This window comes from Notolabrus celidotus, chromosome 8, assembly GCF_009762535.1.
Source record: "Notolabrus celidotus isolate fNotCel1 chromosome 8, fNotCel1.pri, whole genome shotgun sequence".
NCBI lineage: Eukaryota > Metazoa > Chordata > Actinopteri > Labriformes > Labridae > Notolabrus > Notolabrus celidotus.
Genome location: NC_048279.1, coordinates 31238000 through 31253734, shown reverse-complemented (window position 1 = coordinate 31253734; position 15735 = coordinate 31238000).

Sequence of the window (15735 nt, the reverse complement as noted above, 5' to 3'; positions counted from 1 at the left end):
AACAGAAGAGAAGAGTTGAGCTATAGTGATTTTGAGGCTTTATGTGCTGGAAGCACTAGGCGCTTATAAGAGGCTGAGCGTAGCAGGCGAGAAGGGCAGTAGACCTGGATGAGGGGTTCCAGGTAAACTGGAGCGGTTTTGGTTACTGCTTTGTAAGTCATGATTAGAGATTTGTATCTGATGTGAGCTGCAACTGGAAGCCAGTGTAGCGAAATGAGCTGTCTTAGGCTGGTTGAAGACCAGACGTGCTGCTGCGTTCTGGATCATTTGCAGAGGTTTAACTGTGCATGCAGGGAGGCCTGCCAGTAGAGAGTTGCAGTAGAAATGGGTTCAAAGATTCGTCATCATTACTTTGTAGTGTTGGTGTGTTTAAAACCCTTGCTGGCTTATTTTGATTTGACAAATGAAATAAGAAATGTATTGACCTTAATTTAGGCAGTCTGTTTGAATTGAGAGTTAAGTTAATCAAATCTTTTCAAAGTTAAACTTCACAAGAATAAGAGATACAGACATTCTCACTCTGTCAACATGCTGCTTTATCCCAGCAAATAATGATTTCTTCTTCCTTTGTCTTATTTTAGTAAAATACTCCAACTTTAATAAAACATTTCACACATCCATTATTCAAGTCCTCTTATCCTTTACAAGGTCATGGGAGGGTTTGTAGTGGAATAATAAAACAAGTGAATCAATGTGATATCAGGGGCAATATTGCTTATCTAAACAGCCTGAATATGCATAACGTAACATGAAATATAATGCCTTCAGTGCCAGCTAATGTAGGTTACTGTACCTTACAGTGACATCCCATCTTATCATAGTAAACAACAGATGCTACGTCTAATAATAAAAGAAATATGGCTCTTTCTCCTCTGAATAATCTCCCTCCTGCACACGAGCCTCCACATAATGAGCCTGAGCAGATTAAAAATTGTAATCCACGTGCTAATGGCCGTGGCATTTTTGTCTTGCTTCATTATGGAGATTTAATGCAGACTGAGGGGCTTTCAAATCACTTTTTATGACAAGTGAAACGCAATCAAAGCTTGCATTAAGAGGTTCGTTAGGTGACTCTTAAGGCTTTGTGGGATCCAATTTGCATCTTGAGTCTAAGAACTAACAGAGCGAAACACAGCGTGCATGCAGATCGGTCTAATTATAGAAGCCTCTGTCTTCCTGAACGTCCACAGATTATAATGGTGTCTGCATTTGACAAGAATAGCCACATAACATATGATAATGTGCAGCAATGTGAATAGTGTGAAAAACAAGGTCGAGCTCTGTATTCTGCCGCTGACGACACGATGTCCTGAATTCAAAATACTTTGAGAACACAGAAGGAGCCGTTTTACATCCAACACTTGATTGGACTCGTACAGCTGCCCTCTAACACTCTCACAATCGTCTTTTAGGAGCTATAAAAAGACGATAAGTACGAGCTAGATGAAAGCCTAAAAGCCAGTTGAAAAAAAACAAGAGCTCCAGGGACAACTTGTGGTGTTGGAACAGTTTGTGAATCAGTAAAGAATCTTTATTTAAGCAGCAGTAAGGTTGAACTCCGACTCAGGAAGTTAAAAGCTCAGTGGTTTGGGGAACACAATTGTGTTTTACCCTTCAAATTTATGTTCTTAACGTTGCTGTTAAGTTAAATTAATTTACCTTTATAATAGTGATGGGAAGTTCTGCTCCTTTCAGAGAGCCGGCTCTTATGACTCAGCTCCCAAAGAACATCCGGCTCTTTCAAATCCTGAACGGCTCTTAATTTAGGATCTTTTGTAGCCGTATATTTTACATTAACGTTGCATAAAATAATGGTTTGTGTTGAAAACACTTTTACGTACGATGATTTTATGAGAAGCCTTATAACTGCCCAATTTTGTGCATTTATTCTGTAACAAAACAATTCTTACTTTTGTTTAGTATTTTAGTCAAACTTTTTTATTCTACTAATTAACAAAAAACTGCAAACATATCCACTGAACAGAACCACAACCAAACTCAATCGAACAGAACCAGAACCAACTCAATCAAACAGAACCAGAACCAAACTTAAGCAAACAAAACCAGAACCAAGCTCAAGCTAACAGAACCAGAACCAGAACCAAACTCAAGCAACCAGAACCAGAACCAAGCTCAAGCTAACAGAACCAGAACCAAACTCAAGCAAACAGAACCAGAACCAAACTCAAGCAAATAGAACCAGAACCAAACTCAAGCGAACAGAACCAAAACCACATCAAGCAAACAGAACCAGAACCAGAACCAAACTCAAGCAAACAGAACCAGAACCAAACTGGAGCAAACATTATTAATGTCCTCAGTGCGGGTTGGCTTTGAGAAAAATGAGCAGTGAGCAATCAAAATGATTTTAGAATAACTGAACACCATATGAAACTGGTTTGACATTCTGTACATCCAGTCCTGTATATTTCTAAATGAGTAACAGTGTTATACGTGTATCATTTTATTTACAGCAACCTGGCAAATGGTAGTCCAATGTTAGTTTATTTGTTGGCTCTTTTTTGGTCCTTGAAATATTAGGCCCTAAGATACCAAATTCTCTGCTACAATAACCTGCTTGTTGCGTCCTTTGTCTGCCATTGTGCACACAGTGAGTGGCTTTAACACTCATCTGCTAAATATGCTCAAAAAGGATGTTATGAGAGCAGACAGAATGAATCCAAATACCAAAGTTTAAGGCTGACAAAGAAAACTATGTTCTTAAACTGACTTTACAACTCAGTAATCACATTTTACTCCATTGCTCACTAATTTCCACAATTTTTCCCTGCTGCATTTTAATGAATGACACAGTTAATAGTAAAAGTTAAGAAAGAAGCACTGTAGGCGTGGAGTTTGGCACATTAAGTACCTTAAATAAAGATCTTGAAGGTTTGCTTCTTTGTTAATGTGTCATAAAACAGCTTAACGCTCAGCTTGAATTAGCATGTCTTTAAAAAAGAAGTAACAAATTACACTATTCAAACATAAACGCCTGAAGTGCACGCTGCCATTACACAATCAAAGAGCTTTTGTTCAATTTCTGGCATTGGTTTTCAGAAATGCAGTCTAATGGTTGCTGTTAGATTTGGTAAGTGTTTCTAAAAGGTTATTCTGGATCCTTAAATGTGCAGGAATAAAGATGTGATGTCTCTGAAATGGCCTCATGAGTAAATGTAGAATCACCCCTGCTGAGGTCATTGTTCTATCGTTCTCTCAGGGTGTAATTCACGCTACATAGTATAAAAAAAAAGGAGAGGTTTGCTAATGAATGATGCTGATTGCTGAGTCTTGTTTACAATATGTTCAGTGAATAATACCACAGTCACAATTTTCTGTCACATATCGAATGCAGCACAGTAAGCTGTGATTATTCTGGAAACACCAAGTAAAGCAGCCTACATGAAACCTTTTGCAATAATAGATAGCTTCAGTCCCCAGTTTGACATCTACTAACCACAAAAGAATGCTTTCAGACTATAAGTGCATTGATCATTAGCAAAGAAAACATTTATTTTTATCCCCACATCTACTTGATTAAAGGGAAACCTGAGGTTCTGCAGCACGCTGACCTTCTGCCTCCCTGCAGCACAGAGGAGAGAGAAAATAGGAGGGAAAGTATTCTGTTTTAAAGTGGCCTTGACAGGTCTGACTTTCAAAAGGAAGAAAAAGCACTTGCCTGATGAAATGCTGCAGGAGAGAAAAGAACAAAGCATATGGTGTTCTTTTATTTAAATCCTTGTTTTACAAAAACAGAAAACTCAGCAAGACAAAAAAGGATTTCTGGAAAGGGACCACATAGCAGGAAGAAGAAAGAAAGTGCTAACATGCCAGCAACCCCCACATTCTGCTTGTCCTGACAGGATGCTACCAACAAAATATGATGCTCCCCATTTACAGTTGTTCCCCAAGTCATATAAAAGCTATCACGGATACTGTACCTTTGAAGTATAAGAGACCAGGGGCAGCTTTAATGGCATGAAATGTGCCACAGTGCAGTTACACCCGCAGTGATATACAGACCTGTCAGGAAAATCACCCAAATCAGGTCAGTTTTGCTCTCAAGGCAAATGGACAACTCTGTCCCAGACAGATTTAATCAACGTCTGATTTACAACCTCTAACCGCTTAATGTCCCAGTGCCACGCTCACATCATATCCTCATTTGTTTCCCTATCACAGAAGTACAATAAATCTGCAGCAAAGGAAGCCTTTTGGATTGAAAAGCTTTTCTGCTCTGCTTTCAGCTCACTTACAAAACATAATGGTCTTGAAATGGGAAACAGAGAGATAGCAAAAAGCAAAGTAATATAATTCTGCCAAACACTGCTCTGTTACTGCACATACAAAACAATATTATTGTGTTACGGTGCATGCACCTGGAACTGGATGTCTGATAACTCTCACTCACTCGTGCAGAAAGCCCAAAACATCCACATGATCACACAGCAGCCAATTTAGCAGGATGATTGAAAATGACTTTGACTTCTGTTTATAATTTGGACACTGAACCAGAAAGAATTGCATGAACACTAACTTTCAGCTACAAACAGCTCTCAGAAAATCCAGCAGGTGCAATTTAAAGCTTTTGAGCAGCTGTTAAGTGGAGCGTGCAGTCAGTTTGTTTTCCTGACTGCTGTTTTCAAGTTCAAGAATGAACTTTGGCCCTTTGTTTTTAAGGCAACCTGGACAGAAAGTACTGAGCATGAATTAAAAAAACAAATCCAAAACCGTCCCTAAATTGATATTTTTGCTGAGAGCTTTTGGTGCAATAAAATATGTCCTGATATTGAAGAACATTTGCAACAAATAAGGAAACATTGTTATTGGCTTTCTTGCAGAGATATGAGAGGTTTGCTACAACAGAAGACTTTTATGGCATGAATGATTGAATGGATAGAGACCAGGTTCAGAACTGATCCAGAGAAATCCCCTTCAAGCTGACTTATGGTTAGCTTTGCCTGGCAGAAGGACTAGAAACAGGAAGAACAGCCAGAACATCACATATTGCTTTCTGGCTCAGTCCAAATGTTTTTTTTGATCCACAGTGTATATATTATATACATATTCAGTGTATGAGACACACTTTGAACACCTTTTCTACTGAAACTGAAAATTGAGATGTGTCTCACCAATGAAACCAATACACCAGTTTTTCTGCCCTGTGCTTTGTTAGAAACAAAAAAACAATGACAGAAACTGCTGAGCCCTTTTTTGTTAATCTTTTATAATATATATATATATATATAGTGTATATATATGTATTTTTTTTTTTAGAAAGATGAGGATGAGAATTAGGAATTGTTGTGGAAGTTTTCTGCTCATGGTGAAGAATGAAAGAGAGACTTCTGCCAGCCTACAAGGTTTTTTATTTTCTTTGCAAAGACAAGGTCAATCAACACACGAGCGGTCAGAATGAAGAAAGACCCCGAACATGGGGAGACTTAACCCTCTTAATGTTGCTGGTCAAATTAACCCACTTTAGAGTTTAAAAATAAAAATAAAATTGTTAAAAGTATTATTTCACATTTCTAATGTCACAGTGGATGAAAGTCTAGTAGTATTCAGAGGTTCCTTCCATCTTAGGTACTCTATGCCTTCCAAACCAGCTAAATGCAGCATAAAAATCTGGGCAGCATGTGACAGAAGAGGTGTCTCGTGTTAATTAATCAACATCACAACATAAAAAAAAAATATCCAAATGTCAAATCTATGTCATGTACAACTATTGTATTTACATTTAGGGCTTTTCAATATACATTAAAAAAAGTTTAAACATGAATTTCATTAAAAATGAGTGAGTTCTCATTGAACCACGATCTATGAGAATTAAAGAACACCATTGCACTAAATACTGATTTAAATGGTCAGTAGTGGAGTTAATAATGAGATTAAAAAATGTTTATTGGGATTTTTTTGGGTTCGGACACTTCTGGATCATTAAATATGCCCCGGGTCAAGTTGACCCAGGACATTATTGCTGTCCCTAAGAAACAAACATAACAGGATGGTTAAACATTTATACCTGAGGAAAGCCCCCTAAGGTTAGTTTCACACTGTTTTGTCTGCTGCAGATATTGGCACTGGGACAGGGTTTTGTATCCAGGCGGGAGGTTTAAGAAGTCTAGACATCACAGTTTAAAACACAAAAGGACCTGGTATCTTGGTGAGAAAGCAGGAGGTGGAGCATCTCAAGTAGTTGAATACAAAGGATTTTGAATTATAATTACAGGAATATACAGATGTTTTAAAACATCCTTAAATAACATCTTTATTTCTTCAATAATTATAAACAGACAGTAGAGCTTCACCGTGGCTTCATGCATAAGATAACTCTGTGGCTCATGCTCCCAGGTGGGCTTAGTTCTCACCAACATTTGCCGTAGCACACACACTCACTCACTCACTCTCACACACACACGCACACCACTGGACTCACGAGTCAACAAATGATGAAGATACACACTGACCTCGTTTCGTGAGCCTATCTTTGCAACAAGGTTTTTACTACATGTTGTCCACATGAAGGCATGCTTTGACATTCCAGGTTACACACTCCCTCACTGAGTGTTTGATGAGTAGGTTGATACCACTCTCATGTCTGTGAAGTTAATACAAAGTCAAAGCATCAGAGGTTTGATCAGACAGTGCTGCTCTGACCCAAACCCACTCTGAGCTCTAATGAAAAGTCCATTTGGACGACGAGCACTGCTGCCTCCTCCTCCTCCTCCTCCTCCTCCTCTCCTGTGGGCTTATAAAACGAGGGTCTACATGAGGGGATCGGGGAACACTTGTCCTCCATTCTCAAGTAAGATGAAAGAGACCGTGGCGATGCATCAGATTAAACATTCACAGCAGCCATTAGCGATTGCGTGCAGGAAAATCTCAACAGAAATCTCATGAAACACCACAGCAAAGAGGAAGCACTGTGGGGGGAAAAAGCACAGACTCTGGAAGTGAATTTCTGTCATCGGGGATCCTCAGAAAGCGACCTCAATTCACATCTGATGGTCAAAAATGGAAAAACAATACAATTTAAATTTCATATGATGCTGTGGAACCACCAGCTGCTATAAAAAAAGCAGTAATGGATCACATGATGCTTATTCTGCTCCAAGGCTTAATATATCTATGGCTACTTCAGCAGTAATAGACTCATGGGAAATAAACTCAGCAGCTCCATAACTGTTTCTACTCCACCCATGGCAGTTTGTCGGAATTACTCTCCATTTTGAAATAAGGTCATTACGGCCTGTTGTTAGGGGGCAGGATGGAGCATGTGCAGAGTGTGTGTGGATTCAGTCTTCATGTATTCAATTGTGAATGTATTGGATTACTATCTTTGGAGGTTTTGAATCTGACTTTTTGGTTATTATTGTAGTTTTTAAAGTGGTTTTATACTTTAACATTACTAAAATGAAAAATACCTAAACAGTGACTATTTAGTCAACCTCTGCCATCCTCCTCAAATCCATACCAAAGAGGATTCATGATCCTGAGGTGTTTTTATTGCACACAAACACAATAGAACCAGGCTACTGATGCCTAAACAAGATAAAATACAATACTCTGGTACACTACAATATTTAACAAGGTGTGTTATTTCATGGATTGCTGTTAAGTTTTGTAATTTCAAAAGCAGCTTAAGAAAATAACATTGGAGACATAGTTAACATTATACCTGCCTCACATTATCCATCCATTTACTTCCCCTTAACCGGGGTTGAGTCGTGGAGGCAGAAGCCCAAGCAGATCGACCCAGACGTCCCTCTCCCCAGCATCACTTTCCAGCTCCCGCTGTGGAATCCTGAGGCGTTCCCAGGCGTCCCATTACCAGACCAGGTGGGATATATAATCCCTCTTACGAGCTATGGGTCTACCCCGGGGCCTTCACCCAGTAGGACGTGCCTGGAACACCTATAAAGGGTGCTCCAAAAGGCATCCTGCTCCGAACCACCTCAGCTGACCATAGACTGTATAAATAATGGACGTTGTATCTGGGACGTCACCCATATGTTCCTGAGGCGGGGTTTTGAAGCCAGTCGTCGGCAACAGCCATATTGGAAATGTGGAACTCAACCAGTCAAAGTTTGACAGAAAGAGGCGGAGTTTAAGCCTCCTAGCCAACAGCTATGTGTTCCTGCCTGTCAGTCCAGTCAGTCAAGTACTTATTTGGGCAAACACTCATAATCTTAATATATTCTGAACTGTCGCGTTAGAAAAAAATTCACCCCCCCGTACAGTGTGTGCCGATAGAGAAATTAGCTAGAGCCAAGCCGTTTTTTGAACCAGGCTGTAAACATGTTTATTAATTAATTGTTGTAAAGTTTCAAAAGATTACTGTAACAACACCCTGCATATGTTGGTTCTCCAAAACCTTCTCCTTTTACAAATTGCCTCCCACTTTTAAGGTTATTTAAGGCTGCACATCTTGACAATCAATGTCTGTTTTTATTTAATTGAGTAACTCTGATTCCCCTGAACTTGTATTTTCTTTAATTGGATACACAGTACACTTGTGGTAATAAAACATGGGATTTGTGGATAGGGAAAATGCATTATATATTTTCCTGAAATAATCTTCCTGCTCACCTGTGAGAATTTTATAGCAGCTATTCATTTCTTATTTCCCCTCGCAACTTACAAATCAATGAATCCACATTTCTGCAGCCCACCTTTTTGCGTGTATTTTGTGTTGAAATCAATACACCCTTAGTGAGCTTTGAAAGGTTGATGATGCAGAAACACAATTGATCCATAAAACTCCTAAGTCCAAATCTATACTGAACAAGGGAACAAACACTCGGCTCCATGTGTTCGGGCACACACACGGTGCAGACACAGGATCCATTTTTCTGGATCTGGTTGGTCGAGTAAATACTTGAATAATATAAAAAGGTCAATGATAATAAGATGTTTTGTCGATGTAAGTTTATTGAAGTAATTGCTCTTCTTCCATCTCTTCACCAGCAGTATTTCCCCCTCTACCCCATCGACTCTGTGTTTCTGTTTTGTATCAGTGTCTTTTTATCTCATATGGACCTGAAGTCACATTCCCAAGCAGAATCGCTTTACTTCCTCCCATAATCAAATCTCTTAATAACTGCTGTCAGAAAGATTTAAACAATGTGGGCAAATTTATTTTTTAAAACTGAATTATGACCAAAGATCTACTCAAAAAGTAGAAGCAGGGGCACTGGTGGCCTCGCGGTCTTAGCGCCCCATGTATAGAGGCTACAGTCCTCGTCGCAGAGGCTGCCAGTTTGACTCCCAGACGGTCGACCATTTCCTGCATGTCCTCCCCCACTCTCTACTCCCCACATTTCCTGTCTCTCTTCAGCTGTCCTATCATTAAAGGCAAAAAATGACCCCCAATAAACAAAAAAACACAACTTAAAAAAAAATAAAATAAAGTAGAAGCAAATATTTTCTTTTTCTTTTAGGGGTGAATTTCCCAAATGCTAGATTATAATTAGCAAACGTTGAGTGTTAAGCAAGCTAACTAATGATAGCTAGCTGACTACTATCAAATACACAAACTACAGTCATGTTTGTGAGATTTGCTAACAGCTTAAAGAAGGGTTTTGGACATGTATGCATTTTAGAGGTTGAGGCTGACTTGATGTTTTTCCCTTTTATTTGACCATTAATATCTAGGTGAAACTACATCTAGGTGTTAAGAAGCTATTTTTAAGGCTGGTTGCTAGTTAACTTCATCAGTCAAGCAGGTCAAGTTAAGCAATCAATTGCTGATGCTAGACCTGGTATTTGTTTGCATTTAGTATTTTTATTTTTATTTTTTACTTTAAGATTTTGGCTAAAAATAAACTGCAGTGGAGCTACAATCCAGCTTAGATATTTTACAATACCATCACATGAAATCTTTTTTCTGCCTTTTTGCCTTTATTCTATAGGACAGCTGAAGAGAGACAGGAAATGTGGGGAGTAGAGAGCGAGGGAAGACATGCAGGAGATGGTCGACCGGCCGGGAATCGAACCAGCGACCCCTGTGACGAGGATTGTAGCCTCTGTACATGGGACACTTAGACCACTAGGCCACCAGCGCCCCATCACATGAAATCTTGGGGTCTTGATTTTCCTAGGGTTAAGGCTTTTTTGGCATAGTATGGTTTTTGACCCTGTTTTTCTGAGCATTGATTTCTAGTCAGTGAGTTAAATCTAGATGTAAAGGTGCTTGCTTAGATGCTGGTAGACTTTAAAGCTGCTGAAATACAATCAAGCTGAGTCTGTACTGTTGCTATTAAATGTTGTGGTCTATCAGTTGTTTGCCTATTTATAGAGGTTAATCATAACATTATAGGAGTTGTTTTTCTATCTGTATGGAACATTGATTTTTAGCTAATGTTGGGTGTTGCACAAGAAAATGTTCGAGATCAGAGTTATCAAACTATCAATGAACTACAATCTTTTCAAAGTCAATGATTCTGTAATGTACATTTCATTTCAGAAGAAGAAAGAGGTAGTCCATTAATAATTAACAAACTATTAGCATTTCTTTTTATCAAAGATTCAGTGTGTATATGTCATGATGAAACCAGTTTAATGAGCTCTGAACAGGTCCTGAAGATTAAATATTTAATGACACCGTATTATAAACATTACAAGGAAAATGTCTGAGGAACCTTCTCACAGTGGTTAAACTTCCCTCCTGAAATATGAGACACAAGGACACATCTTACTTCTCCTGGAAAATAAGAATTGTAGGAGGTCTCTTAAACCTGGAGCAGAGAAGCTTCTTTCTGAGAGGCTTCAGCCCTCTTAAGACGCGGCACAGTGGGGGGTCTATTTTCTCTCAATCTTCCCTCTCTCCACAGGCACGGTGTGTTTGTGTGTGTGTGTGTGAGAGAGTGTGTATGCATTTGTGTGTGTGTTGAGCCTGTGCTGTAGGTTGAAGTCTAGGTCAGTGGCGGGTGGTAGAGTCACCTCATGTTGTCAGATCCCTCCACAGATTAAAAGAGAGGACTTCAGCTTTTTCATTTCCCAAGAGCTGACACTCATTGAAACAAACCTGCTGCTTTTTATCACGGCTTCCATGAACTCCTTTAGAAAGTGTGTGTTCAAGAGAGGATACAGAAAGTTATTTCTCAGCAAAACTGTACATTGTGTTATACTATCTACACCTATTGAACAACTACAACTATTGAATCTATCTTCTTCAGCATGGTACATCTTGCAAAGAATTTCTTGAATGATCACATCCACACTCTGCTGTGGTTTGGTAGAGGTAGATATTTTAAGGTAAGATAGAGGTGTTTGGTCAGAGCAGGTTAGAGTGAGTCACTGCTGATCTTTACTACAACTATAAAAAGCTTCTGCAGTTTTCCCTGAGACTACAGTTTGAAAACCAATAAAATACTGAAAGAAATGGACTCTTTGTGATGTAGCCCATAGTTCATGTTCCTCAATTTGTTTCCATATGAGACCCACGCAAACCATAGACTGTGTAATTAATGGACGTATTATCTGTGGTGTCACCCATCTGTTTCTGAAGCGCTGTTTTGACGCTGATCATCACAAGCCATATTGGAAATGCTGAACTCAACCTAACTGCTGTCAAGCAAGTGTGACGTAAAGAGGCAGGCTTTGAGCCTCCAAGCCAACAGCTACAGTGTTCCTGCCTGTCAATCAAGTCAGCTGTGCCTCTCATTATGGAGAAAATCGCCGCATTATGACAAAATGTGCCCCATCAAGAAATGAGCTATCCAGACTACGATTGTGTTTTGTACCAGGCTGTAAACATTTTTATTTCTGCTGTAAAGATCGGCTTTTTTGAATTGGTGTGTATGTGGTTTCCGGTACTTCTGGAGCCAGCCTCAAGTGGACACTTTAGAAACTGCAGTTTTTAACACTTCTGCATTGGCTTCAATTCTCACGGCCGGAGGTTGCCGCTTGACGCGAACCTATAAACCTGTTCCTGTGTTGTCTTTAGGCTTAGTTATTTTGTATGATCATTAATATTCAATAAAAAATGAAGTGCAAAAGAACGTGTTGGCCCCTTTTTAGACTGCCATAGAAAGGGCATATAGAGGGCTGCAGGATGCAATGATATGTCCATGACACTTGCATTTTCTGCTCAATAACCATTTTGTACCCTTAAAGCATGAACACATTACCAGAAGTGAAAAGCTAGTGTTTAGTTGTAAATGAACAGCGTGACTTGAACTTCTAGTCTCATTTAGCCGCTTCAAGTAGCTATAAAGCCTCAAATACTTGATTGTGGGATTGACATTTTTTTTTACTCCGGATGAAGTTCAGACCTTATTTCAGGCATGTGGTTACAAATCCATTAGAGTAACTGTCCTGAAGCTACTTCATGTCCAGGTTTGAGAGATGATTTCTGCTGCAGTCTATATGACAGTTCAGTGCAAGCAGACACACACTCTTAGGGAAACTATAACAAACCCCAGCATGTTAAAGTCTTTCATAAAAATGGTAATTACCTCAAATAACACAGCGCACAGTCTCACTCCTGAAAAGATGACATCTTGGAGAAACGAGTTTTTCAAGTGACAGCACGACAGCAGTCAGATGTGAGGAGAGAGCATCATTACACAACCGTGAAGTGAACATTACGAAGTGTGTTCTTTGTGTGTCTATGTGTGCCTGTGTGTCAGGGGGATATTGCAAGCTATCTCTGTGCACCAAATATAGAAGTGCCTTGGTCTCTGGAGAGGCCATCAAGAGTGTCCTTTTGCTCTGCCCACTCCAGTTGATGAACCAGACACAGAGGGGAAGGCTTTGTCCCTTCACTGCCTCAGAGGACGCATGGGATGAATTTTTAAAATGACTCCGCTGTAAACAAGTGTTTACGCTGCTGCCAGACATGGTGATGTTGAAAAGAAATAACATACACAACTGTTATATTTTTCTAAGTGGCTGAGGAATGTTCTGGGGAAACTGTGGGCTTCTCGCTGTTGTTATTCATAAGCACCAGTAGCGTGTCTCTGTGTATTCTCCATGCCTTTAACAGCGTCTCCTTCAAAATAATGCAGACTGAGAACATTCACCCAAATGAAGACTAATGTTATAAACAGGTATACAATGCAACATAAGCTCAGCCCTGTTTGAAGATTATCTTGTGTCATGTCGAGGTATACTAAAAGTGATATGACACCCTCTGTATGCTTGGAAGAATCCTGTGGCTGCACCTCTTTCAAAACCTAAAAATTAAACGTGCAATGTTTATGATCCTTGATCCTACTGTGTTGGGAGAACCCAAGGACAGCCGAGCATGCACTCTGTTGATTTTATGCAATGTTTTCATCCCCATCGTCTGTTTGTTTACTCATTGAAACACTCACACGTATGGCATTTTGGAGCAACCTGGCAAGCTCTTCTCTGGATTGTGGGAGGAAGCCGGAGCACCTTAAGTGAACCAGCGCCTGCACAGGGAGAACATGCATATTCCACACAGTACGGCTCCTGTTCCCAGCCGACAATGCTAACCACAAACTTTGTTACTTTGAGGCGACAGCACTAACCACTGCATCGCTGTGCAGCCCCATAACCCAACTTAATAGAAAGTTATTCTGTAACACAAACCTTTCCCAGCCTTGTTTTCAGACCTTAACCAAATCACTGTTGTGTCTGCAGCTTGTGCCTTCCATGTGTTAGAAATCCAAATTCTGGTTGTCAGAAACTCTCACTCAGCCAAAGACATTTTAAAAAACGACGGCTAGATCAGAGAAAACAAATGTAGACATTCAAGCAGAAACAGAAGCAGCTTTTTGCCCCCTTGTGCTGTGATTGAGATCTTTACATTAGATTAGTTTGCATCACAAGCTAACATGGAACTAGCCAGGTATTTCCATCAACCCAGTGTCTTCTGCCGTGCTAACACCATGTCCAAACAGTCAACAAGCATTATGTGTGTACCATGTCTTGCACATCCCTCCATGTTAGGAGTATTCCAAGTTAGCTGCTTTCTGTTTGTCACTGTTGGTCTCTGTTTTTAAGATCTACCTGTCAATGTTGAGATCAGTGAATTTCATGCTTTTCATGAGCCAAGCTTAAAAACTCCAAAAAGTATGAAGCTTGGTGGGTTTTCTTGGGATGCCAAGGAAATAAAAAAAGTACTTTTATAATCACCTTTCAACAAATGTTTGTGAATACCAAAGCATAACAAAAACAGAACTCTGGGAAATTGTCTGTGGCAGTGAAATTGTTTGAAAAGTAGTTTGATATCAGACAGGCTTAACATAACTCATGATCAATCACAAATACTCCTATGAATGTTGAATAAGGTTAGTCGCACAATTTTGGAAGAAACTAGCAAACGACCACATCCTTAACTTGCTCAATATGTTGTTCAGTTTGTAATAAAGCAGCAGCTTTATGGAAGCAGAGGTATTGATTCAGTGATAAAAATAAGTAATTGTTTGTTTGTTTTTCTTGCAGTGCTGTTTTCTGCATGATATAATCTGATAGTGATGAACACGGGCAGAAAATCCTGCTGATGAAAATAGAAATCAGCACAACAACATGATAACAACAATCTAGCAAAAGTGTCGTACCTCTGCTGAGCAGATGGTAAACTGCAGCAGCCAACAAGTACAGAAGATGAGCCTAACATTCTCTGCATAACTTACAACAACACTGAAGAGGTTTGTGTGTCAGAAGTGAATTTATCCTGGTGAATAGCAGGCCATAAGTTCCCAGCAGCACCATGAGGGGTGTTTGGGTATGAAGGCTGGGCCTTTGTACAGAGAGCCTGAGGGCAGTGGAGCATTTGCTCCTTTAGAGTTTGATTTATAATTGAAAGCTGTGTTTACATCAGCGCTCCAGCCTCCGCAGCACAGAGAGCAGTTCATAGCCTGACGAAGGAGGAACTCGGAAATTGGAGCCATTAAAAAAGGAATTTTTGAGGAGAGTTTGGAGGAAGGGGCGAGGGTCGGGGTGGTCAGAGAACATGGTGTTTACATTTGCTTGTACATCATTGTGTAGACTCGAGGTTCTCTGCAAGAAAGCCGAGGAAATGTTAAATCACATCTGACAGCTGGGAAATTGACCACGTCTCGCCTCTAATAGTTTTGTTGTGGGAATGTTAGGGGACTATCCGGGCGGAGATGGTGGTGGAAGCTAACGAGCAATCATTACAGTTGGTCTACTTTGTGTAATTACAGATCACACAGCGGCCATTTGGGGACAAGCTGGGAACGTCTGAAAGTGTCTGGAAAATCCACGAGTGAAGAAAAACTCTCTTTGCCTCTGAGGGAATACTGTGAAAAATGTAAACATTAACATAAAAAAACTGCCTCCAAGGATGTCAGAAACACAAAACACACATGGAGATTAGCATTAAGCTAAGCATTTGAAATTCTGTGTCTCTTGGTGACTGTATGTTGTTTCTATGAGTTGAATTTAACTTGTGCTCTGTGTTTAAAATGTGGAAAATGCATATGGTTTTGATCTTGAGTTAAATCATGTGACAATAATGAAAAAAGCAACGCACTGAATTGATTATAAACTTAATTCACACAACATGCGCCTAGTTGGAAATCTATTAGCTTGAGAAGAATGTAATGTTTCTTTTCCCTTTAAAGCTCCTGTGAGCAACTTTGTGTTAGTGTGTATTTTGGCGCCCCCTGTGGACAAAGCATTACCTCCCACATCTTTGCTGATTTTGTCCTGTACACAAGGAGGTAGTATTTTATGACACAAAGTCTCCTCCTGCTGTCTCTGAACAGTTAAATATATCACCAACCTCAAATATCT